We start from the raw sequence: 24090 nt of genomic DNA, 5'->3' as shown, positions 1-24090 counted from the left end.
TTCCCCCGAGGATACACACTCTCTGTGTGTGTGTGTGTGTGTGTGTATTTATGTATTTATTCTTGGATGATATAAACATTCAGGACTATAACTTTGCTTTTAAAACCTGCTTTGAGGATGTATCATGAATATTGACCCTTAATGCTGTCATTCTAGTTTCTTCTTTGGGACAAGACTTACTTCAGGAGTATTTTAGAATTTCCTACTTATTGAGTGTTAATGTAACTTTTGTTAATCGTTTCTAATTTTATTATATTTTACCACGTAATATATACCAAAAATTTTCTACTTTTACGTTTTTACAGAGATTTACTTCATTGTCTAATTCATGAATAATTTTTGAGAAGTACAGGCAGAAGTGGAAAAGTTAATTTTTTTGTTTTGAGAGTATGAATATTGATGTTTACATAGTAACCCTTATAACTTATGTTATTTAAATTCCATATACACTTTTACTTGTTTTTTGATTGTTGAAGTCTTTGAATGCATAGAAATGAAAGAATATCTTTAATAAATATTAACATTCTGTATAGTAGGCAATGCCAAAAATAACTTTCTTCCTAATTATATTTTAATAAAAAATACATACCTTAAAATACAGTTTATAAATGAAACTCTCAACAGGTTAACAATTACATTGATTTCAGAGTCCTGAAATTAAGACTGTTTATGCTCACCACAGATTTTAAGATATAACATATATATATTTAATTGAGATATAATTGACAGACAACATACCTGTATCTATTTCTCTGTGTGGCTTCAAACAATAGAAGTATATTCTCTCCCAGTTCTGGAGGCCAGAAGTCTGAGATCAAAGTGTCAGCAGGGCCACACTCCTTCCAGAAGCACTAGGGGAGAATCCATCCCTTGTCTCTTCCAGCCCTTGGTGTCTGTTGGCTTGTGGCTGCATCTCTTTCTGCTCCATCTTCACACAGGCTTCTACTCCATGTTTCTGATCTCCCTCTGCCTCTCTCTTATAAGGACACTTGTGATAGCACTTAGGACCCACAAGAGTAATCCAGAATTATCTCCTCATCTCAAGAGCTTTAACTTAATCACAGCTGCAAAGACCTTTTTTAACAAATAAAGTAACATTCACAGGTTCCAAGAATTTAATGTGGATATCTTTTGGGGGGGCTGTTTTGGGGCCTACATGCTGAGACACCCTATTCCTGTCCTTTGCCACATCTGCAGGGCTGGCCCCATCTCTCACATCTAGGGGCCAGGAAAGTCATGTGTCGTGGTCTTTCCTAGGCCATTCCATTCCTGGTAGGAGACTGGAAGAGTCTTCTTCAGAAAATCTGACCAGACTCAGAGGAATCACCTAAAGGTGTTTTAACATCAGGGGGTCCCCAACAAGTGGCTGAGCTCAGTGTTGACAGCCCACTTCCCAACATACACCTTGATCACCTTCTTTATTCCCTAGTCTTAAATATGAGCAGAAAATCAAGAAATAGCAGACATCGGAGGATATTCTTTTAAATGAAAAATTGAGACCAAAACAAATAGATAAAAGTAATTAGAAAAAAACAGGTAACATGGGAGGAAGAAAAAAACTTAGGAAAAAACCCAAAAGAACTTTTCAGAGAGCTACCCAGAAGCAAGAAAAAGATGTTACTAAAAATAGGAGTATTTTGAAAACAAAGATGGCCTCTTAGAAATTAAAAGCAGAGATTTTTAGAAGTTAATAAAAGGAATGGAAGATAATGTGAGGGTTTGTCTCAGAAAGTAGGACAAAAAGACAAAGATGAAAAATAGGAGAGAAAAAAATCAGTTGTTTAGGGGACCAGGCTGAAAAATCCCACATTTGAAAAACAGGCATTTTATCAAGAAAGAAGAGGAACAGGGGGGAAAAATCATCAATAAAATAATTCAGAAAAATTCTCCAGAACTGAAGGACATGTGTCTCCAGATTGAAAGAGTTTACTGAGTGCCCAGCACACTGGATAAAAATAGATCCATAGCAAGGAACGTCATTGTGAAATTTCAAAATACCAAGAACAAACTTGGAAGAAGGGGAAATAGGTCACATTTAAAGCAGCAAGAGCAGAATAACTTTGGACTTCTCCACCAAAATGTGGAAGCAAGAAGGCAGAAGATTAATGCCTTTGAAATTCTGAGGGAAAATGATTTCCAACCTAAAATTCTATACCCAGCCAAATAATCATCAAGGGAGCCAATAGAATAAAACGTTTTTCAGATATGAAAAGTTGAAAAAGTTCTTTTTCCCACATACCCTTTCTCAGGGAGTTACTGGAGGCTGTGCTACACCCCAGGGTGGTGGGGAGGGTGGCTAGACAAGGAAGAAGACAGAGGACCCAGGAAACAAACCCAGCACAGGGGAGAAGCAGACAGAACCCCCAGATGACGGTGAAGGGAGATCCCAGGATGACAGCCGTGCACCAGAATGGGTAACCAGTCCAGATTCCAATAAGTCTGAAGGTTTCAGAGAGATTTAAGAACCTCTGATGCATTGGAAGGTGTTGAGAGGATACTTGGAACACTGGCGAAGAGTTTGGAATTGAACTGATAACAGACATTGAGAAAAATATGTCAGCTTGGGGTGGAAGCAGGGAACAAGATAATTATTAACTGAAAAAAAAAAGATGCTGTGCAGGAAAGCAAAGGATGTCATAGTTTACCACGGAGCTCAGCAGTGAATGGCATTGGTGTAGTCACAATTATGTAAATAGGAAATATTGATCTCACCAAATTACCATGTACCTACCATGAGAGGACAGGAGAGTGAGAAGGATATGTGTTTGAGCTGGGGCCAAGTGTAGGGAAGGAAAGGGAGCAGAAGTCTCATGTCCTAGAGTAGGAAAGCAGATTATTCTGAAAAATGAAGAATTTAGAAGTGGCAATGGAAACATGTTATTTAGAGACATGGAATTTATAAACAAATCAGCTAAAAGTAGTCAGTCATTGTGCCTTTGAGGAGGGGGAAATGGGAGGAGGAAGTGAAGTGGGGACTTCTGTTTTTAGAAAATTAGACTCTCCAGTACATGTGCATGTATACCCTTGGTACATATTAAATCTAAAACCAAAAAATAAGACAGGACAGGCATAACACATAGTAAAATGCTGTTTGAGTAATGATTGTGGTCTCTGTATTGTGGATCATGGGTAATTTTTTCCCTTTTTCTTATTTGTTACTATTTGAATAATTTTTGTCTGCGAATGCTAATGGCAAGAAATGAGGAAAAATATGAGATCTTTTTCAAAGGGAGAAAGAAAAAAGGTCTGCCCAGGGGCAGTCTGGAAACTATAGTGTTTCCATCTGTCACCAGGTCTCAAAGTGGGGACAGTGAAAAGGATACAAAGGTGAAGGCGGGTGGGGGGAAGGAAGAACTAACAGAGCTTGGTGTATCATAGAATAGAAAGGTAGGGCAGTGTCACAGACAGAAATATCAAATAACCATGGCCTTGACTTCCTGTTTTTAAATAAATATGACAAGCTGGCATATTTCTAGTTTATGGAAGATGACTGGCAGTTACTGAATGTTCCTAGCCACAGTGCAGTGTGAAAGGGCTTTACTTAACATTTATGCTGCTTCTCTTACTCACCTGCTATTTACTTCACATGGCAGTCCAAGCGGTCCTTTTTAAGCATTCATCAGATCATGTTACTCTTTTGCTCAAAACCATTCCATGGCTTCTCATTTTGCTGTGAGCAAAACCCAGAGTCCTGTTAGTTATCCACGATGCCCAGTTTGGTCTGCTGCCTGCCCCTGCAGGGGTCTCTCACCTTTTCTTGTACCTTTCCCACTGCATTCCAGCTCAGTGGGCTCCAGCTCATTGAATATGTTGAGCTCATCCTCACATCAGGACCTTTGCACATGCTGATCCTTCATCTACCATCTTCTAGATATTTATACAGCACCTCCTAGCCATAATTCATGTCCCATCACAAATGTCACTTCCTCAGAGGGACCTTCGGGAACCACTCTGCCTACTTGTCCCAACCAGTTACTATCTCTTCCAACATTTGACTTTCTTGTATTCAGTGCATATATGACCATGTGAAATTATCCTGTTTCTTTCTCCTTCTAAAATGTTTTAAAATTATTATTGAGATGTAATTCACATAACATAAATTTCACCATTCAAAGCATACAATTCAATGGATTTTAACATATTTATTATGTTGATCAATCATCGTCATGCATTCCCAAATGTTTCCATCACCCCAGCAAGAAACCTTGTACCCCTGCCCCCATCCCCTGGCAGTAGAAACTAATCTACTTTCTTTCTCCATGGATTAACCATTCTTAACATTTCATATAAATGGAAGCATATGTGTGGCATTTTGTGTCTGGCTTCTTTCACTTAGCATAATATTCTTTCTTTTAAAAATTTACTTTGATATTATCTGTCATCCCCTTTAGACTCTCAGAAGCTCTAATACCTACAATAGTGCCAGCATAAGTCATTAAATATGGATTAAGCACCTAGTATGTGCTATGCACACAGTACCACAAAAAACCTTCTCCACTAACTCTCCACTAACAAACTCTAACCTTTATTTTCTCCTAAGTGTTCTTCAAGTCACCCCTCGTATTCCCCCAAGGAGGGTGGTGGGCTAAGTGTTAGTGGGCTGATATGGGGAAGTCTCCCCTTTCTTGGCCCAGCAGACATGATCCAACTCTCTCTAGAAAGGGACACCCTACACCAGCACAGGGGCCCCAACCAACACTGCAACAAAAGTAAAGTCCCAGTTCATCACCTGTTTCTAAGGGGTTTCTGTGTCCCCTTGATTCTTATTCAAGACAAATCTGTGGGACAGGTAAGATATTCACCTTAAATTAAAAGTGGAAGGGACCATGGGACAAGGAATACAGGAGGTGTCTAGTTGCAGAGAGAATAGCCTCCACTACCAACAAGGAAATCAGGACGTCAGTCCTTCAGCGGCAAGGAACTGAATTCTGCCAATGACCTAAATGAGCCTGGAAGTAGATTCTTCCCAGAGCCTCCAGATGAGGACACAGACAGGCTGCATCTTGACTTTAGCCTGTGAGACCCTGAGCATGGAACACAGGAGAGCCTGCATGAACTTAGGACCTAATAACTCTTAGCTGGTTGTGGTTTAAAAGAGAAAAAGGAAGATACTCACTTGCTGCCTGTGGTCCCCGCTGAAGTCAGGCTTGCTTTGAGGACCCCAGGGCTGAATGGCTTACTTTGGCCAGGGGTTGACTGAAGAGCCCGTTAGAATAGAAGTTAAGAAACCAGACACTGGAGCCAAATTTCCAGGGTCCAAACCCCAGCACTTCCACTTACTACCTATGTCATCTTGGGCAAGTTACCCTCCTGGTGCCTCAGTTTCCCCAGTATACATTTCAGAATTTTATTTTTAGATTAAATGAGCTAATATTCATGAAGTCTTAGAACCATGCTGGGTACATAAGTACTTTATGGATGTTTCTCAAATAAAAGTACCGCCCCCTCCAGATAATATATGTGTGCTAATGGGGTGACTGCTCCCAAGTGGTACTGAGCCCCTTTATTGCTTCTCCTGGGTTAGAAATTCTTGTGGTGATGACATCTAAGCACAGTTTTCTTAGCTCATTTAAAGACCAAAAGGGATATTCCTCTTTGTTTCCTAGTAGGGGAAAAGTAATTAATTCTAATTATCCATTAATAGAAGAGTAAATGCAGGCATTGAAAATGATGGCTCATATCTGTGGATATTGACTTAGGAAGGGGCCTGTGCTCTGCCTTGGCAATGTAGTATAGTGGTTAAGGTTATGGGCCTTGAAGCCAGACTGCCTGTGTCTGAATCCCACCTTGGCTGCCTATAGCAGTGTGACATTGGCTAAATCAGTTAACCTGTCTGAGTCTATTTCCCCATCTGTAAGCTAGAGTTAATAATAGTGCTTATCACACAGAACTGTTGTTAGGATAAAATGAATTAACAGACAGGAGCAACTAGCATAAGCATTGTAAGTACTCAATAAACCTTAGCTATTACTGTTGAATAAAAAAATAGCACAAGTAGACTTTAGAGTTTAAACAGATTTCTATGCATTGAAAAAAACTGAGATAATATATAAAGTGCTCTAAAATTATAACTGTTTTCACTTTCTTCTTTATTGCTTTCTAACATTGTCTGGAAAAAATTTAATAGTAATAAGCCAATACTACTTTTGGAACCAGAAAAAAAATTTAATTCCATTTGGCTGGAATGGGGGAGGAGGGCACCCTCCACTGTGGAGGCAGTCGAGTTATTTGCCTGTCCTCACCTTTGTGTGTTTGAGGACTGTTTTTGCCTGGGAAACTCTTGCTAGAACACGAAGTCACTCTTGTTTGCTTAAGTTCTCTCTCTGTGAATCAGCCTCTTAAAGGCTGGATGGGTTCTCCTCCCCTCTGCTTGGCCCTGTGTCTCAGGGGAGAAGGTCCTGACTCATGCATCTGCTGGTTCGTTTGGCCATTTATTTCACCCACAGTCATTCAACAGGGTTGGGGAAACAAACATGGTCTATCCAATAGGCAGAATTCCATACATTCGTCTCAGAGATCAAGGCAGATTCATATTTACTACCTTGGAAAGATGTTTGTGACCACAGCACTCGGTGAAAACAAACATACCAACTACAGAATGTTATTTTTTCAGTAGATATAGAATACTTGTTCAAGGCACTGGGGACACAGCAGTGGTGAGCAGAGGAAAACCACTACCCTCGTAGAGCTGCAACTCTAGAAGAAGAGAAAGAGCAGAAGGAAACAAAATAGGTTAATTTAGGTAATATGAAAATTGCTATGATGCAGGAGGGTAGAATGGAGTCAGAGCTACAGAGATGGGGTGGTCGTGGAAGGCCTCTCTAAGGAAGTGGGGCTTGAAATGAAAATATACAGTGTGATTTCACTTTTGTAAAAAATATTTCTCCATGTGTGTATTTGTGTATTATAAGCCTAGATAAAAAGTCTGGAGAGATACTTAACAGACTGTTTTGCACTTATTAATTCCAGATATTTCTGGAATCCTATTCTATGCATTGGCCTGGGCAAAATTCTCGGGACACTAAGCTGATTCAGGCAGGCATGGTCCTGCCCTCAGAGGACTACCTGCTTTTCTGATTCCCCACATTAGCCAGACTGGGCTAGACTTTGAAATTATTGCAAGTAACAGAACCTCAAACAAGTTTAAAGGAGAATTTGTTGGCTGACATAGGGAAAGTCCAGTGTTATAACTGGTTCAGGTATGGCTATATCCAGGAGCTCATCAGTATCAATAGGCCTCTGCCTTGCTTCACCTTTCATCTCTGCTTTCCCTTTTGTTGGCTTCACTCTCAGGCAGGCTTTTCCCATGAGGTGACCAAGATGTCTCTAGCAGCTCCCAACTTCTGTCCTCACAGCTCAGCAATCCTAGAGAGAAAGGAGTACCCTTTCCTCTGGCAACATCCGCAGAAATCTGGAGCTGCCTGTCATTGGTCCAGTTTAGATCACATGCTCTCCCTGAGCCAATCACATTGGTTTGAGGGATGCAGGAATTCAGGTGAGGAGGATAATGTATCCACTCTTGGAGCCAGAAGGGAGAGTCTCCCTCACCTGGACCACATCTACTGAGGAGGGGAAAAGACCACCCAAATTGCTGTCAGGGAGGCCAAAAAAATGCACTGTCAGCACAGATTGAGCATTAACTATTTGCCACACAGTAATGACATGGGATGGGAACACGTAACATTTCCATTTTACAGAGCAGATTTGAAGCTCAGCAGCTTTTATAAGGCTACACAGCTAAGAAGTGGAGGAACTGGTGTATAGTCAAAGTCTGTCTGATGCCAAAGGCCCCGAATGATGATGATGATAATAATTATAGTAATAAAACTGCTACTTGTTGAGCACTGACTGTGCGCTAAGTTTTGCAAGCACAATCTCATTTCATCCCCCCAAGCCCCGCAACTCTTCAAGGCAGGTGTAGTGGACAGTGTAGTTGACTCCTTAACATCTATTGCAGCCCAGCCCGATTAGTGTGAGCCAGTCATGGGAATTGCATCCCCTTGCCAGAGATTGGTTTGGAAATGGGCATGTGACCCATGTCTGGCCAATGAGAAGTGAGGAGACGTTTGCCAGAGGCTTCTTGTAAAGTTCTTCCTCAATCTTTCAGGAGAGGGTCTATAAGTGACCTTGCTTTCCTACTGGACATGAAAGAGAATGCCTGTAGCCCTGATAGCTCTTGTGTCACATGGAGAACCAGCCTTAGGAGGAAAGCAACACTGTGGACAGCCGAACAGAGACAGAAAAAAACTGGGTCCTTGATAATATCACTAGGTTGCTAGAACTACCTCTGTCCTACAGTTGGCTTGACCTGGAAGCCCTGGGGGAGGCAGGATAGTCTATTCTGGTTAAGCCAGTTTGACTTTTTTTTATTAGCTCTTTTCTTGCAAAAGGCCTTCTAATGAACTTAGTATGGATTTTTAAATCTTTATTTCACAGAGAGGGAAACTGAAGCTCAGAGAGATCAAGATCACACAGCAAGCCAGGCTTTAATCCAGGGTTCGTCTGATTCCAGGCTCATTGTGCAATTCTGTCTCCACACAGTGGTAGCCTTCCTTCTGCTAGATAATTTTTAAGCACCATGACGCCGACTCTTCATAACTACCCTTGAAATAGTGCCTTTATTATCCCATTTTGCAGAAACATCCATAAGGGAGGGGAGGTTGTTTAGCAGAGGGGCTTTTGGATCTGAGGCTTTCCTTTCAGGTTTGATTCACAGCCAAGCAGACAATGGTCAGGTGGAAGGGGATGGGGGTGGGCTTGGGGAGTAAGGAAATCCTGAAGGTTGCAAAATGCTAGGATCCTATTTCGACCCTGCTGAAGTGTTGAGCCAGGAGGATTAAGAAATATTACCTTAGAAACTCATTTGTCTTTTCTCAGGATTGGCTCTTAACTAATTTTACATTTGAGTCAAAAAAGTTCATGTAGGGAATATATCACCATTTTAGGAAAAAATTGGAAATATAGGCACATAATAGAATAATATAATTTAAAAATCTTGCCAGTACTCCAGCTGTATAATTGTTGGCAATTATGCTCAATTCCTTCGTGCCTCTATTTCCCCTACACGGAGTAGTCAGGAAAGCCTTTCTGAGGAGGTAGCATTTGAGCTGAGGCAAGAAGGATGAGATGGAGCCACCATGGGAAGAGTGTTCCAGGCAGAAGAAATAGCATGCACAAAGGCCCTGAGGTGGGAGTGAAGTTGAATGACTGAAGGGATAGGAGAATGGCCAGTGGGGATCATGAGAACAAGGGAGCGGGGAGTCAAAGGAGATTAGGTCAGGAGGGTAGGCTAGAATCAGATCACAGACAGGGAAATGGGTTTGGGGACAGGGAGCTGCTCCCATGCCCAGCACACAGCTGATCGGCCAGTAATCCAAGCAGAAGTTTTATTTTATTTTATTAAAAAGATTTTTTGTGTGTATGTATTTATTGAAGTATAGTCCATTTACAATGTTGTGTCAATTTCTGGTGTACAGCAAGCAGAAGTTTTACTAATTAGCGTCAGGCTTCCAGGAGGAAGCGCGGGTAAGAGATGTTGCCAGTTAGTCCAGTGCATTTTTACCAAGCGTCCACTCTGTGCCAGGTTCTCCCTGGAGTTCTGCCTTCGAGGAAGATATGCTTTGAAGATCAGAAATTCAGGGGCAGCCAAATCTATAAAGAGGCATTTTTTCAAAGAGGACACCTAACTAGCCAACAAAGATCCTCAAGGTCCCTCCAAAGCAAGCAATGCAGGTTAAGACACTTAAAGACATTTCACAGTTGTGGACTGGCAACAATTTGAAAATCAAAAAACATCAGATTATGGAAGAGTGGTTAACAGCTCAGGCTCTGGAAGCAGCCTCTCTGGTTCATACCATGCTCTGCCATTTCTAGCTGTGTAATTTGACCTACTTACTTCACTTCTCCATGCCTGCATTTCTCTGTCTATCAAATGGGGATGACAGTTCTCTTTAAGTCAAAGTTTCTTGGGAGGATTACATGAGCTATTTCATGTTAAATGCTGAGCAAGGTGCTTGGCACATAGTGCCCCATGTGATGGTGGTTTTATTATTGGTGATAAAGTGGGAAACAGGAACTCCCATACACTACTGTTTGGCATTGGACATGTACACACCCTGTGACCAGCAACCCCACTTCCAGGTGTCCACCCTAAAGAAGCTCTCACACTTGTAGGGATGGGTGTGGTAGCTTCACCCATAATAGGCTATAAGTGGAATTGACAGGGTAGGTGTCAGTGGGTGGGTGGGTAAGTAAACTGTGACATATCCCCATAAAGGAATGCCAGTGAGCAGTGAAAATAAATAAACTAGATCTGAATAGGTCTTAAAATATAACGTCAAATGAAAAAAGAAACTTGCGGAAGTAAACTCTTAGTATGATAGCATTTATGTAAACATTAACAAAATGTTGGTTGAATGAATGAATGAATGAGTGATGATCTCTTAGGAACCTCCCTGTTCCCACTGCTTTTATCCCCAAGTAGTAATGTCACAGGCCCTAAATGGTTACCTTTCTTTCAAAGGTCAGGGACAGGAAGATGACGTGGAATGTCTTATCACTGGCAGGCCATGTAGATGAAAGAGAGTCCTAGGGAGGAACTGGGGCCGTCTCCTAGGGCTGGCAGGGGAGCTGGCCGGAGCCTCAGAATGACTGGACTCAAGAAAAGGACGATGTGTGGGAGAGAGGGAGCAGGCAGGGTGGATCAATGAGCTGTCCCAGCGCCATCCAGGGGGCGGTTCTCCTGTTGGGGCCCACCAGAGGTCAGTGCATGCACTGCTTTTCGGCCAAAAAGCATGTTAGAAAGAGTATGAGGCAAGTATTTTCTAAGAAGGCTCCCATAAGTCATTGGTTAAGGGCTGCTCCTAGTGGGTGGGTAAACCCCCTAGCGTTCTCCATCTGTTTGTGCTAACGCACGTTGGGGAGAAAGCCCTCGGATGGAGAGCACAGGGGCTGGGAATTGGAAGCCATAAGGTCGCTGAGTATTGAAACGGTGATTGCCAAGGGAATGTGGGCAGAGGATCAGCATCATCTGCTACAGTGACTTCAGCCAAAACAACATAAAACAAAAACACCCATATTAACTCATGGAGAACAACGTGGCCAGGGAGATGCTGGCTTCACGTGCAGCTAAATTCAGCAAGGTCATAACTTTTCAGGACTCAGTCTCTCTCTAACTCTCTCAGTAGTGGCCACCTTTGAGCTTCATTCTCTCTTCATACTGGACTGGCACAGCAGAAAGAAAATAATGCTTTCCCAACAACTCCAGCAAAAACCCAAGGGCTGACTCTTCGGTCCACTTGGGGCGCACGCCCATCCCTGAACATGTCCAGCCCTGTGGGCAGAGAGATGAGATGTTGATTGGCTGCTTTAAGACATTTGGCCTCCCTTGGAGTCAAGGATGGAATTAGCCCCATATGCCTCATATGAAAGAGGAGTATAGAAGGGGGCTCCCAGGGAAATCAGAGTGCTGTTATCAGAGGATGGGGAATTGGATACCGAGTAGGTAGAGCCAGGAGGACAGATGTAGTGCAGATTCCCCACGTGTAGATGACAGCCAGCACCCAAATAGGGGAAAGGACTTGCCCAAGGTCATTCAGTTAGACAGTGGCAACCTAGCTTCCTGTCTTAACCCAGCATCTTTCCATCAGGACACAGTGGCCTCTTAATAAACAGAGTTGGTTTAACCAAAGCAAACCTTTTAGTGTCCTCCTGTCCTAGCCTCTTTTCTCAGTCTATGATATATGTAACTCTAACACATATCTTCCTGCTTTTGTTAAGTAAATATTTAAAACCCCATTTCCAAGGCAGAGAAACTGAGAGTTTAAAAAAATGGTGTAATTCAGGGGTTGGCAAGCTTTTTCTGTAAAGGGTCAAATAGTAAATACTTTAGACTTTGCTGGCCACTTCAGGCCTCGATTACCTATCCCTCTCCTGCTTCTTCTCTTTCTCTTCTCTACCTCTTCTTCCTCATTTCTTCAGCCCTTTAAAAATATAAAAACCATTTGCAGCTGCTAGGGCCAACATGTCACAGTTTGTCAATCCCTGGTGTAATGGAAGAACTTAAAACTTGGTATCCCAGAGGGTGGGCTCGGGTGCTGATCCAGAGTAAATCCCTTTGTCTCTGAGCCTCAGCCCCTCAACCATAAAGGAGAGACCATACTCTGTCTCCCTTGAGGCTGATCTGAAAAGTAAAGATTATGAGTATAAGGAACTAGATATTAGAGTATGAACTACAGACCCAGAATAACCACAGCTTAGCAAAGGAAAAGTTACTGTTTTTGTCATTGAGATAAAATACACATAACAAAAAATTCACCATTTTAACCACTTAAAAATGTATAATTCAGTGAAGAGAGCAGTTTTTTTTTTAATTCTTTAAAACAAAATCTTGGAACTGAGTGGATGTGAGTGCTCCAGGGCCAGGATGGCACGGCTCCGTGGAGTGGGAGCCCAGGCTCCTTCCACCTTGTTGCTCCTCTATCCCTAGAGAGGCATCCTTGTCCAGTGGTCCCAGATGGCTCCCCAACACCATGCCTGTCATTTCACCCAGTTGGAAGGGAACAGTGAAGGGAAGAACATTGCCCACTCCGTGTGAAGGGCAGAACTCAGAAGTGGGTCTGGGAGATTACTAGGAGAAGAGCTTTCCATTGACTATAACTTCATCGCATGATTTCACCTCACTGCAAAGAAGCCTGGGATATATGGTAAAGCTGTGGGAAGCTCTGTATCCAGCTAAAAATCAGGTGTTCTCTTACTAGGAAAGAGGAGGCAGGAACTGATACTGGGGGCATAATTCATAATCTTTGCCCAAAGCCTCTGGCTCAGAGAAGCTCCACAAAAGATAACTGCTATTGTTGTTGTCTCTTCTTTGAAAAACCCAGTAGGTATATTTGAAAGATGCATAAAAATACTGGATACTGATACCACCCTGCATTGAAATTTGGAATCAATATGGTAGGGTATAGGTCTTTATTTCCATGCTTTCATAGGCTGTGTGACCTTGGAGAAGTTATTTAACTTCTCTGAATCCTGCTTTCATCATCTGTCAAAAAGGGATAAAGACATATGGTTCATGCAGGGGCTGGGAAAATCGATAAACATAAAGCTCAAGCACAATGTTCAGAGGGTGCTCAATAAATGGTCGTTTATTGATAAGAAACGTGTAAGATAGGTAAGAACATGAGCTTGGAGATCAGACAGACCTAGGTTCAAATGCAGACTCTTCTACTTCCTGGCTGGGCAAACAGTTTAACTGCTCTGCCTCAGTCCCCTTATCTGTGAAATGGGAGTGATAACAGTTCCAGCCCACTGGGTGGGTTTCAAGCACCAAGAAATTGCTGGCACATGGAAGCCAGCGGCAAAGTGAGTTATTATTAGGTCCTCTTTGGCACATTGAGCTTGTGGAGGAGAAGGCAGGATCAAAAGGCTGTTGCTGCAAACAATGTTGTGCAAAGAAGTCGTACGTGAAAGAATTGATGCTGTATGAAGCTATTACATAAAGCTCAAAAACAGGCAAAAATAATCATTGGTGTTGGAAATCAGTGTAATGGTTACCATTCAGGATGGCAGTAGAGGCTGGAAGGGTGCTTCTAGGGGAGTGGGAGTGATCTGTTCTTTGGTCTGGGGGCTATTTACCCTACTGTGTTGCCTTTGTGAAAATTCATTGAGTTGTCACTTGTATTTGCACTTTCATATATGTATGTTACACTTCAGTAAAAAGTTTCCTCCAAAAAATATTTGTGGTTATAAGAAGCCGGCAGTGGCTGGGGGGCCAAGGGGCACAGGTAGGGGGCATCCTTCCTTCCCAGCCACCACACTTTCTGTTTGGCTCAAAGTACAGTCAACTTCCCCTCTAAATGCTCAGCTTGGCGTCTACCCCTATAGCCTCTGGCCACGAAGTTCCCCTTCTCTCTGTGATGTGGCCTGATTACCACATCCGGGTCCAGTCTGGTGCCAGCCAGCCTGACTGCCCATGCTATCAGCTCCTGGACTGTGGAAGAGACTTGTTTAGACAGGGGAACTTCAATAAGTCACCGGAAACAGCAGCCTCATTTCATTGATCGTACAAGTGGTATTAGAGCTGCTCATTCTTTAGTTCATTAGTCCAGACACTTTTGGGGCACCCACTATGTATGTAGCTCTAGATAAAGTTTGTGGTTGGTACAAAGATCTATTAATGCAATAAATATTAGTTGATCACCTACCAAGCACTGTGCTAGGCACTGGGGAGGCCTCCATATAGAAAACAGACGTGGTCCCTGCTGTCCTGGAGCTGACTAATTAGTGGAGGGAGATAAGCAATAAACAAATAAAAGATACAATATATTAGATGATAATGAATTCTGTGGAGAAGAAGTAAGCAGAGGTGGGGATACAGAGTTTAAGACGTAAGGGGGGAGTGTAAATATTTGGGGGGGTAGGTAATTAGGTTTATTTATTTATTTTTAGAAGAGGCACTGGGGATTGAACCCAGCACCTTGAGCATGCTAAGCATGCTCTCTACCACTTGAGCTATATCCTACCCCCCAAAAGGGAATATAATTTTTAACGGAGTGTTCAGGGAATGCCTCCCTGAGAAAGTGACATTTAAGCAAAGACTTGGAGGAGAAGGAGTGGACCTTGTGAGGATGTGAGGAAAGAACATTCCAGCCAGAGAGGAGACTGAGGGGCTGAAGTCAGAGAAATTGGAGGGAACAAGATCCTTCAGGGCCTTGGGGACCAGGGTAAGGATTTTGACTTTTATAGTTACATAAAATAATATCCTGTTCTTAGGAAAGATATGCTGAAATATTAAGGGGTAAATGGGGCATGATGTATGTAATCTATCCTCAAATGGTTCTGAAAAATAAATATTAGTAAGGAATAATACAGTCACATGATGAGAAGATGATAAAACAAACATGGCAAAATATTAAAAAATTGGTGAACCTGGGTAAAGGGCATACTGGAATTCTCTAAATTATTCATGTAACATTTCTATAAATTTGAAACTATCTTGCAACCTGTAATTGTGGTTGCATCTGGGGTAGAGAAAGGAACCAGGAGGAAGGGGACTCACTTTTTACCCTTCTGTGTTTTCTGGAAGTATTACCTGGTCAAATAAATAAAGTGAAAAAGAACTAAAGTTCATTTATTAGACACATATTCTAGGCCCTGTGTGAAACCACTTACATGCTCTGGGCGATTCTCATTGATTCCTCTCAGCTATGCCCTTGCAGGGAGGAAGAAACTTAGGCTGGAAATAGGGAGGTGACTCACCCAAGGCAGAGACCACAACCAGGAATTAACCCAGGTCAGTCTCATCTCAGAGTCCTCAAAATCAGTTAGACAGGATCTTTGCCTTTAAGGAGAGGAGGTTTCTCAAAACCTTCTTCATTGTTTGAAGGAGAGGAGGAAAAAAAAAATACTTTTGGCTCTTAATGTGTGGGTGTGGGTTGTCCATTGTGAAGATTAATTAATGACCAATTAGTCATTCAACAAACATTTATAGAAAATCTTTATTGGGCTCAAAGGCAGATTTACCATGACTTGCTAGTACTGGGACATATTAGGAATTCTACAGTGTTCCAGGGTGAGTAAGGAGCAGCCATGGACAATTGGGAAGCAGTTCTGTATAAACTGCCTTAAGAGATTTCAGAAGAAAGTGTCTTGACTCTCCACGTGTTCAATAATTTGAGATGAGTTATTTATTTCTTTGTCTATGAATACTTTCTTACCTATTTCATATTTATAGTTTGTATTCTTCTTCTAAAATTGCATGAACTTCACATAACCAGTAAGAGTCAAAGAGGGTGCTCACAGTCAGCTGGGGTTGAGCAGTTACAACACAGTGACAGATGCTCTGCTGGGGGAAGTAGAGGTACCGTACATGACCCTGATCTGGTCACTCAGAAGTCCCCAGGCCATCGTCTTCCCTTTCTTCGTAGTTGCACCCAAACTCCTATTTGGCCAGCAATTGGTATTTTTATTATCTGCTTTCTTGCTGTCCCCAGAGTGACATGGGTAACTGGCGATAGCTGTATAGTATGTGTGTCATAGTATCAGATAATATAATGAATGTTTGTTGTGTGCTAGGCACCCCCAAGTCTGAATTTACTGAATTCATCTCATTTAAGCCTCAGAACAGTCCCTATGAGGGATATACTATTATTATCTCCATTTTGCAGATGAAGACATTAAGGCATGGAAAGGGTAAGTACTTTGCCGAAGTCACAGAACTGGCATATGAAGGAAGCAGAAATCAAACTTGGGCAGTGGACTGACAGTCCCCCAATACTCTGGACATCTGCAACTCACAGAATCCCAATTTTCCTTCGGGGACCCACCCACCCCCACTTCAGACTACGTTGTTTGGGTGAAGCTGACTACACCTCTTGGCTCTAGGGTGGGTCATGTCACCCTATTCTGGCCCATCAGAGCAACAAATTATCCTGGACACAATGACTAGTTCAAAAGTGACCCCAGCCAGGCCAGTGAAAACCCTCCCTCAAACCTTTATTAAAACTACGCTGGAAAAAAGTACTCCCCAGGGTGTCTGGGATGGTAAGAGCAAAGCAGCCTAGAGCTACTGAGGCCATCTTTGTCACCTGCTTGAAAAGAAAGGCAATTCAGACAAATCTGTGCGTGACAAAGCCCCACTGACATTGCTTGAGCTCCTGGATCCGGCCATACCTGGAGTGCCTGTGGGCTTTTCCATTTTGTGAGCTAATATATTCTGTCCCCCCAGCCTCCTTCCCACCTTTTGTTGGCTCAGGCTAGTTAAGCACACAGTGGGAGTAGATTTCAAACATTGGTCGTGGTCATGATCACAGGCCCATCCCCTTGCTTTTTTCTTTCTTTCTTTTTCTTTTTTTTTTTGTCTTACTTTTTTCTTCACATCTTTATTGAGATATAATTCACATACCATGTAATTCACCTATTTAAAGAGTACAATTCAATGAGTTTTCATATAGTCAGAGCCATGCAGCCATCTCCACAACTTTAGAGCGTTTTCATCACCCTAAAAAGAAATCTCAATCCAATTATTGGTCACTCCCCATTGCCCTCCAGTCCCCTGACCCAACCCCAGCCCTAGGTAACCACTAAGCTAATTTCTTTTTCCATACGTCTGCCTGTTCTGGGCATTTTATAGAAATGAGATGATATGGTATGTACTCCTTTGGGTCTTTCACTTAGCATGTTTTCAGTTAGCATGTTTTCACCTAGCATGTTTTCAGAGTTCATCCATGTCAGAGCATGTGCCACTAGTTCATTCCTTTTTATATGCTGAGTAAGATTCCATTGTTAAGGGTATACCACGTTTTACTTATCATCAGTTGTTGAACATTTGAGTTGTTTCCACTTTTGTCTATAGTAAATAATGCTGCTGTGAACCTATGTGTACATGTTTTTGTGTGAACATATGTTTTCCATTCTCGGGTATATTCCTGGGAGTGGAATTGCAGGGCGATATGGTAATGCCATGTTTAACCTTTTGAGGCACTGCCAAACTGTTTTCCAAAGTGGCTGCACTATTTTATATTCCCACCAGCACTGATGAGCCCCCTTTCCCCACCTTTTTTGATGTGTAACTCTGACCATGTTTCAGTTCTCTGGGCCTCAGTCTTCCATATTTGAAATGGGGATGCACCATTGTGAGGATTAAAAAGAGATTATGCATATGAGATTTAGGGCAAATCTCTTAAATTCTGGGCGTCAGTTCTGATCTGTGAAATAAGGATAGCAAAAATACTTCCTTCATTGGGTTCTTATGAGAAGGAGAGGAGACTCAGCTACTAGACAGGACACACTCTATGAAAGGTGGCTATAGACCTGCTTACTTACAATGTGATTCTTTCCAGTTGAGCAAAACTCGCCTTGCTTTGCACTGGGCTGTATCATGTGTATTAATGCTCCCTTGATTTTTAAGTTATTTTTCCTTTGCCTGCAGAAACTCTGGAAGATGATCAGCTGACATTTAGGAACCCACACAGTGGGTCAGTGGGGTGACACTATCTGCTGATGAATGACACATTCCCTGAGATAGAGAAACTGTGCCAAGCTTGAAAAAGTAGAGTGTAAAAACCCCATGACTGAGTCACATCCCCGAGTGGGATGAGGGTAGGGAGGTGGGGGAGGATTGGGTGGATAAAATCACAGTTCCCTCGAGGCATCCCGCCTTTCTCTCTGACCTCATCACTTCCTCTCCCTGCTCCTGCAGTAACCATCAGTCAGAGTAAATCACTCTCATTTTCTGGAACAAGCAATGCGCTCCAGACCTTTGAACGTGCTGTTCCTTCTACCAGGAGCACCCTATCTGCTCCTTTTCTGCCTGCCACCTGGCATAGTCCAGTTCATCCTTGAATTTTCAGGTTGGAGGTCAATCTCTCCAGGAAGCTTTCTGCAGTGGAGCTCTTTCATCTTGCCTATGCGATGTTTATTTTCTCTGGATCAGCAAGCAGCATCTCAGGTTTCCTTTGGGGGACCACTCCCTCCCCTACTCTTATCCATGGGGCTCAGATATGGGCCCCTGGCTCCATGGGTGAGCCTGGTCAATGAGCAGGTCCCATTCCCCTGGCCACAGTGATTGGCTCCTGTATGGGCATGTCATTCCTGCGAGGCCAGTGAAACTCATTCCCAGGAGTTTCGTTGGAATTGTTGGGAAAGAGGATCTCCCTTCCCCCGGGGTTGCCAGATACAAGAATAAAGCAAGCTTGGAGTTGCTGCTGGCTGTCTTTGCCTGTTTGAAAGTAAATCCAAAACAGAGGAAAGCAGAGGTGAAGGATGGGAAGAGAAAAAGAGAGAGATGAAAGAAAAGAGAGAGATTTTTTTTGGACATTATTTAAGCTTCTGGATCCAGTCATGCCTGAAGGCAGTTTTACATCATGATTTCTTGTAACTCAGGGAGTCACCCTCTCCCACTTTATTTATTTCACAAGTTTCGTGGACGTTCTTTCACTTACAACATAAATACATCTGAGTAATACTCCCTGATCCCATATGCACCCTGAGCTGGGATGGGTACCTTTTTTGGGCCCTCACACAGCTCCATTTTCTCTGTTTTCACTGCAGTTATTAGGTTTATTATAATGATCTCTTTATTCGGTTGTATCCCCCATGAGACTCAAGGAGCAGTTGTACCTTGTTTACTGTGGCCATTCCCAGCACATAATAGCACCTCAGTAGATTAAATTTTTATTCCCCTTTTAAAAAATTACAGACTAATTCATGATACATGCACATATACACAAAACGATTCTATAATTTTCTATAGGTCTGTATGGAAATGCACAAAAAAGTTTGAAAAGATACCACCCATGCATCATAGTGTAAGTTACCTTGCATCATGGTGGTCACTAGGAGCATGTCCTTATGCATCACTCGTTATTAAAACTTAATTTAAAACAAAGCTTGACAAACAAATGCAGCACATGCTCTTTGTAATAACGAATGCAAACAATTCAAAAGTGTATAGTTAAAAGTGAGCATTACCTTGCCCCTCCCTGAAAATGTTTATTGAATGAAAGAATAAATGTCATAACTATAGATAGTTGATAAATGAATGATTAAGTAAGAAAACAGTTCCGTCCAGAGAGACCTCAATTCAAGGTGACCTCCTCCACCCTCCCCACCCCCCAGCAGGCCGGCTGGTTTCCCTGAAAGTCTGGGCCTTGGGCCAAGGTTTTATTTCTTTCTGGATTGGGCCCCTGTCTAGGAGTCCTTTTCCCCTGAAGACTCATAAAATGACTCATGGGGTTTTTTGTGGACAGAGTCCCCTAGGACCAGAGGGTCACTTCCTGTTCTTTAAGCAGGTGGGTTCTGAGTAGACTAGACAGCCCAGGAACTGGGATGATGGAGGACTTGAGAGGGGGGCGCTCCTGTATGGCTGTGAGGCCAGTGGCTGAGAGCTGTTCCCCAGGAAACAGCCCCCAGTAGACAATCAGCCAGTCTGCTGGCCCAGACAGTGGGCCCAAGGTCCAGTCCTGCCAATTAACTTGTGTGGACCTCTCCCATCCATAAGATGAGGGCAGTATGTGGAGACGTGGTGGTTGTCTGTCCAGCAGCCGTCCTGTGCCTTCTGTCTTGCTCACAGAACTTTGATGGCTGGTGGGGTGGGGATCAGGTTGCCATTTGTTTACAGGGAGGGTTGGGTCTCTCCCCCTCCCCAGTGTTTCTGTATCCAAGTGAGTGTGCAGACACATGTGTGTCTTAGTGCTCACATGCATACACACAAATCCTACATGATCCAAGCAAATCATGTTAATGCCCTAACATCCACTTGCCAGTAATGGATTTAGCATGTAGTTACACTCTTCTCACTTTCTTTGTGGTTTTGGGGCATGTCACTTAATTTCTTTATGCCTCAGTTTCTTCTTTAAAATGGGCAGAGTTCTTACATTCCAGTGTTTGCTGTGGGTCTTAAAAATCACCCAGCCAAAGGGCCCAACATCCAGCAAGAAGAGTTAGAATAGCAGTTCTTAGATAAACACTGGTGGCTTAATTTTCTATTTGAGGACTTCTGTGTTTTTTTCATAGGTGACAATTACTTTATTAACTCTATTTGTTAGTCCCACTAGGAATATGTATGAATTATCTCGTTAAAAGCACATTATGCTCAATAAGCAAGGTCATCTCAAAACACTGGGGGTGCATATGAAGAAAAAGCTCTAAGGACAGAGGATGTGGGCTGTGAAATATGGAAATTTGCTGATGTCTGGAAATTGCTCATGTCTGGAAAGCCATCCTGTGGGAAATACAGAACTGCTGATCCCTTCCGTACAGGTCCAAATGCTGTGGGGATGGAGCTGGGGCCTCTGTGAACAAGAATTTTATCAGGTGAAGAATTTGGGAATCACTGGTTTTGGAGATGAATTCTAATCCCTGATTTTGCCGTTTACCATCTGCGAAATTCATCCTACTTCCATAAACCCTGGCTTCCTCATCTGTAAAATGATGATGATATTACCAACCTCAGTGGTTTCTAGTGTAAGTTAACAATGGTTCCCAACCAGAGGCGATTTTGTCCCCCAGGGAACATGTGACAATGTGTAGAGACATTTTTGGTTGTCTTAACTGGGGAGAAAGGAGGATGCTACTGGCATCTAGTGGGTAGAGGCCCAGGGATGCTGCTTAGCATCCTGCCGTGCACAGTGCAGCCTCCGCTAGAGAGAATTACCTGGTCCCAAATGTCAACAGTGCTGAGGCTGAGAAGCTTCAGGTTAAATGTATTAATGTGCCATGTGCTCTACAGAGAGTGGCGGCCAAGGAGACTTTTTAAATTGCCTTAGAACAAACAAAGCTTCCCACAGCATAAAGGCCTTCCCCAGTCCAGGAAAATTGGGTTAAGTGTGGGGTGTGGAGAAAACTGGAGAGCCAGAGAGACTGAGTTTCATTTTTAGAAAAGCATTTTTTTTCCCCACACATAGACTATTTTAATTATAGTAAAATTAGAAATTGCACATATGCACAAAAAAGGGAAAAAAATCCATCATAATTCTTGCACCATTGATGAGGATGATATTAATAAGATAATAACAGCTAACATTTATGGAATGGTGATCATGTGCCAGGCACTATGAGAAACAATTCATATTCATTACCTCACTTAATCCCAGCTCTGATGCTCAAATGAGTTACTTAGCCTCTCCATGCCTTAGTGTGCTCATCTGCCTAGTGGGGAGATAGGATAGTATCAACCACACGGGGTTGTTCAGTGGATTCAATGACGTTAACCCATGTGAAGTGCTTGAAACACTGCCTGGCTCAAATAAGTGAGCAATAAATATTAGCTATTATTTTTATTACAAGTCCTCATTCTTTTATCCACAATTCTGAAATTAAAAAAAAATACAACTGCCCAACCAGCACGTGAAAAGATGCTCAACATCACTAACTGTTAGAGAAATACAAATCAAAACTACAATGAGATATCACCTCATACCAATCAGAATGGCCATCATTAAAAAGTCCTCAGACGATAAATGCTGGAAACAGTGTCAGGGAAAAGGAGCCCTCCTACACTGTTGGTGGGAAAATAGTTCGGTGCAGCCACTAAGAGGACAGTATGGAGATTCCTCAAAAAACTAAAAATAGACTTGCTGTATGATCCAGCAACCCCATTCCTGGGCATATTTCCAGAGAAAACCCTAACTCAAAAAGATATATGCACCCCAGTGTTCCCAGCAGCACTATGTACAATAGCCAAGACATGGAAACAACCCAAATGTCCATCAACACATGATGGGATAAAGAAGCTGTGGTATATGTATACAATGGAATACTACTCAGCCATAAAAAATAAAACAATGCCATTTGCAGCAACGTGGATTGACCTAGAGATCATCATTCTAAGTGAAGAAAGTCAAAAAAGAGAAAGGAAAATACCATATGATATTGCTTATATGTGGAATCTTAAAAAAAAAAAAGGGACACAAATGAACTTATCTACAAAACAGAAAGAGGCTCACAGATGTAGAGAATAAACTTATGGTTACCAGAGGTTAAAGGTGGGGGGGAAGGGATAAATTGGGAATTTGAAATTTGTACCTCTTGGGGAGTGATGGAAATGTTAGCTATCTTGATTGTGGTGGTGGTTTCATTGCTGTACACATCTATCAAAATTCATCAAATTGTACATCTGAAATATGTGTGGTTTACTGTACAGAACCATACCACAGTAAAGGTGTTAAAAAAAAAGATTTAAAAAAAAAAAAAAGCTGTGAAAACCAACAGTTTCCCAAAAGTCTGGTGCCAAAACTCATCTGGGAACATACCCTGACTGGATCTGAGGTTATCTACATACAATCTTGCTGAACACCCTTATTGTGAATATTTATGTGTCTCATATCAATGTGTTTGATTATGGGATGCTATTAAATGTATGGCTTATAAACCACATTACTTTTATGACGTTTCTAAATTTTGAAACACTGATTTCTGATAAGAAATTGTAGGCGTGTGCTATCAATCCTCATGACAACTCTGTGAGGTGGATACTATTAATATCCTCATTTTATAGATGAAAAAACTGAAGGTCAGAATCATTATGTGCTTTGCCCCACCCACCTAGCTAGGAGGTGAAAGAATGAGGATTGGACCCAGGCAGATTCCAGAGCTTCTGTTTGGAAAAAAATTTTTATATAAAGTAATTTCCTTTACTGCAGGACTCTCCAGAGGCTTTAATCTGCTAACATGCTCTATAAATCTCCATGAGGGGGGCTATAAAATGCAGCGTTCCCCAGACTCGTGGACTGGATGTCAAAGTCATTTTTTCATAGGGGCTCTCCCAGTGTTAACACTGAGAACCAGCGAGTCCCTTTGGAAGAGATGAGGAACCTGGACTGACCAAGCGCATAAAGGGGCCAAACCAAGTGCACACGGGCAGGCAGGGGAATCTGTGGCAGCTTCCACCCTGTCACCAATTGACTGTGTGACCTTGAAAAAATCCCACTTCCTGACTTGTAAAACAGATGACAAAACCATCTTGAGGTCCCTCAGCCCCGCCCAGTCTTTGAAGAAGAGGAGGCAGGCTAATTCATTTGAAGAAGACGTTCGAAAGAACATCAAGAGGGTGCCAGTTTCCTGGAAATCCTTTGAAACAGCAGGCCGGGCTGGCTGAGCCATTCAAGTGGCAGGAAAGCAGGTGGAAGAAATTCGAAACATCCCTTGAGCTCCACAGTGCTGAGTCCCGCACATCACCTTCCAGCCCTTTAGTAACCAAATTTGTCAATTTTAATTTTTTTTTTGCTGTCCTCCCAGCCTCTCTGAGATTATTTCAGCAAGGACCAGGGTTGCCAGATTAAATGTATTTATTTCATGCACTTAAAAGAAATGTAAAACACAACTGTTCCACTGGCTTTTGAAGTTTTATTTTCTAGTTTTTGTAATGGTGACAGCTGACCCAAGACAAACAAAATTCAAGCAGAATGAAAATATCCAGAAAAGGTAAGTCTCCCTCTCATCCTCTTCCCATTACCTCCTGGCCCCCTCCCTAGAGGCATTCACCATTACTAGTTTTACATATCTCCTTTCAGGTGAACTTGGGACATACATAACAAGCATGTATTGTTGTATCTGTTGGGATGTTTTGGGCTGCAAGTACAAAACACCCAG

General features: G+C 42.3%; 1 long non-coding RNA gene across 3 annotated transcripts in view; it reads left to right on the top strand.

The window, feature by feature from the left end:
* Positions 1 to 24090, top strand: part of LOC140687455 (uncharacterized) — a 45677-nt gene that overhangs the window by 5436 nt on the left and 16151 nt on the right. The window contains exon 4 of one of the 3 annotated variants that reach the window (XR_012061801.1): positions 6614 to 6742. The exons of 1 other annotated variant lie outside the window; for it this stretch is intronic. This is a non-coding gene — a long non-coding RNA (uncharacterized lncRNA). Of the gene's footprint in view, positions 1 to 6613; positions 6942 to 24090 lie in introns of those variants that run through there. One more of the 3 variants, XR_012061802.1, reaches the window with a different exon arrangement.

The sequence above is a fragment of the Vicugna pacos genome, chromosome 19 (genome assembly GCF_048564905.1).
Source record: "Vicugna pacos chromosome 19, VicPac4, whole genome shotgun sequence".
Lineage (NCBI taxonomy): Eukaryota > Metazoa > Chordata > Mammalia > Artiodactyla > Camelidae > Vicugna > Vicugna pacos.
This window is presented reverse-complemented; position numbering and strand designations above follow the sequence as displayed.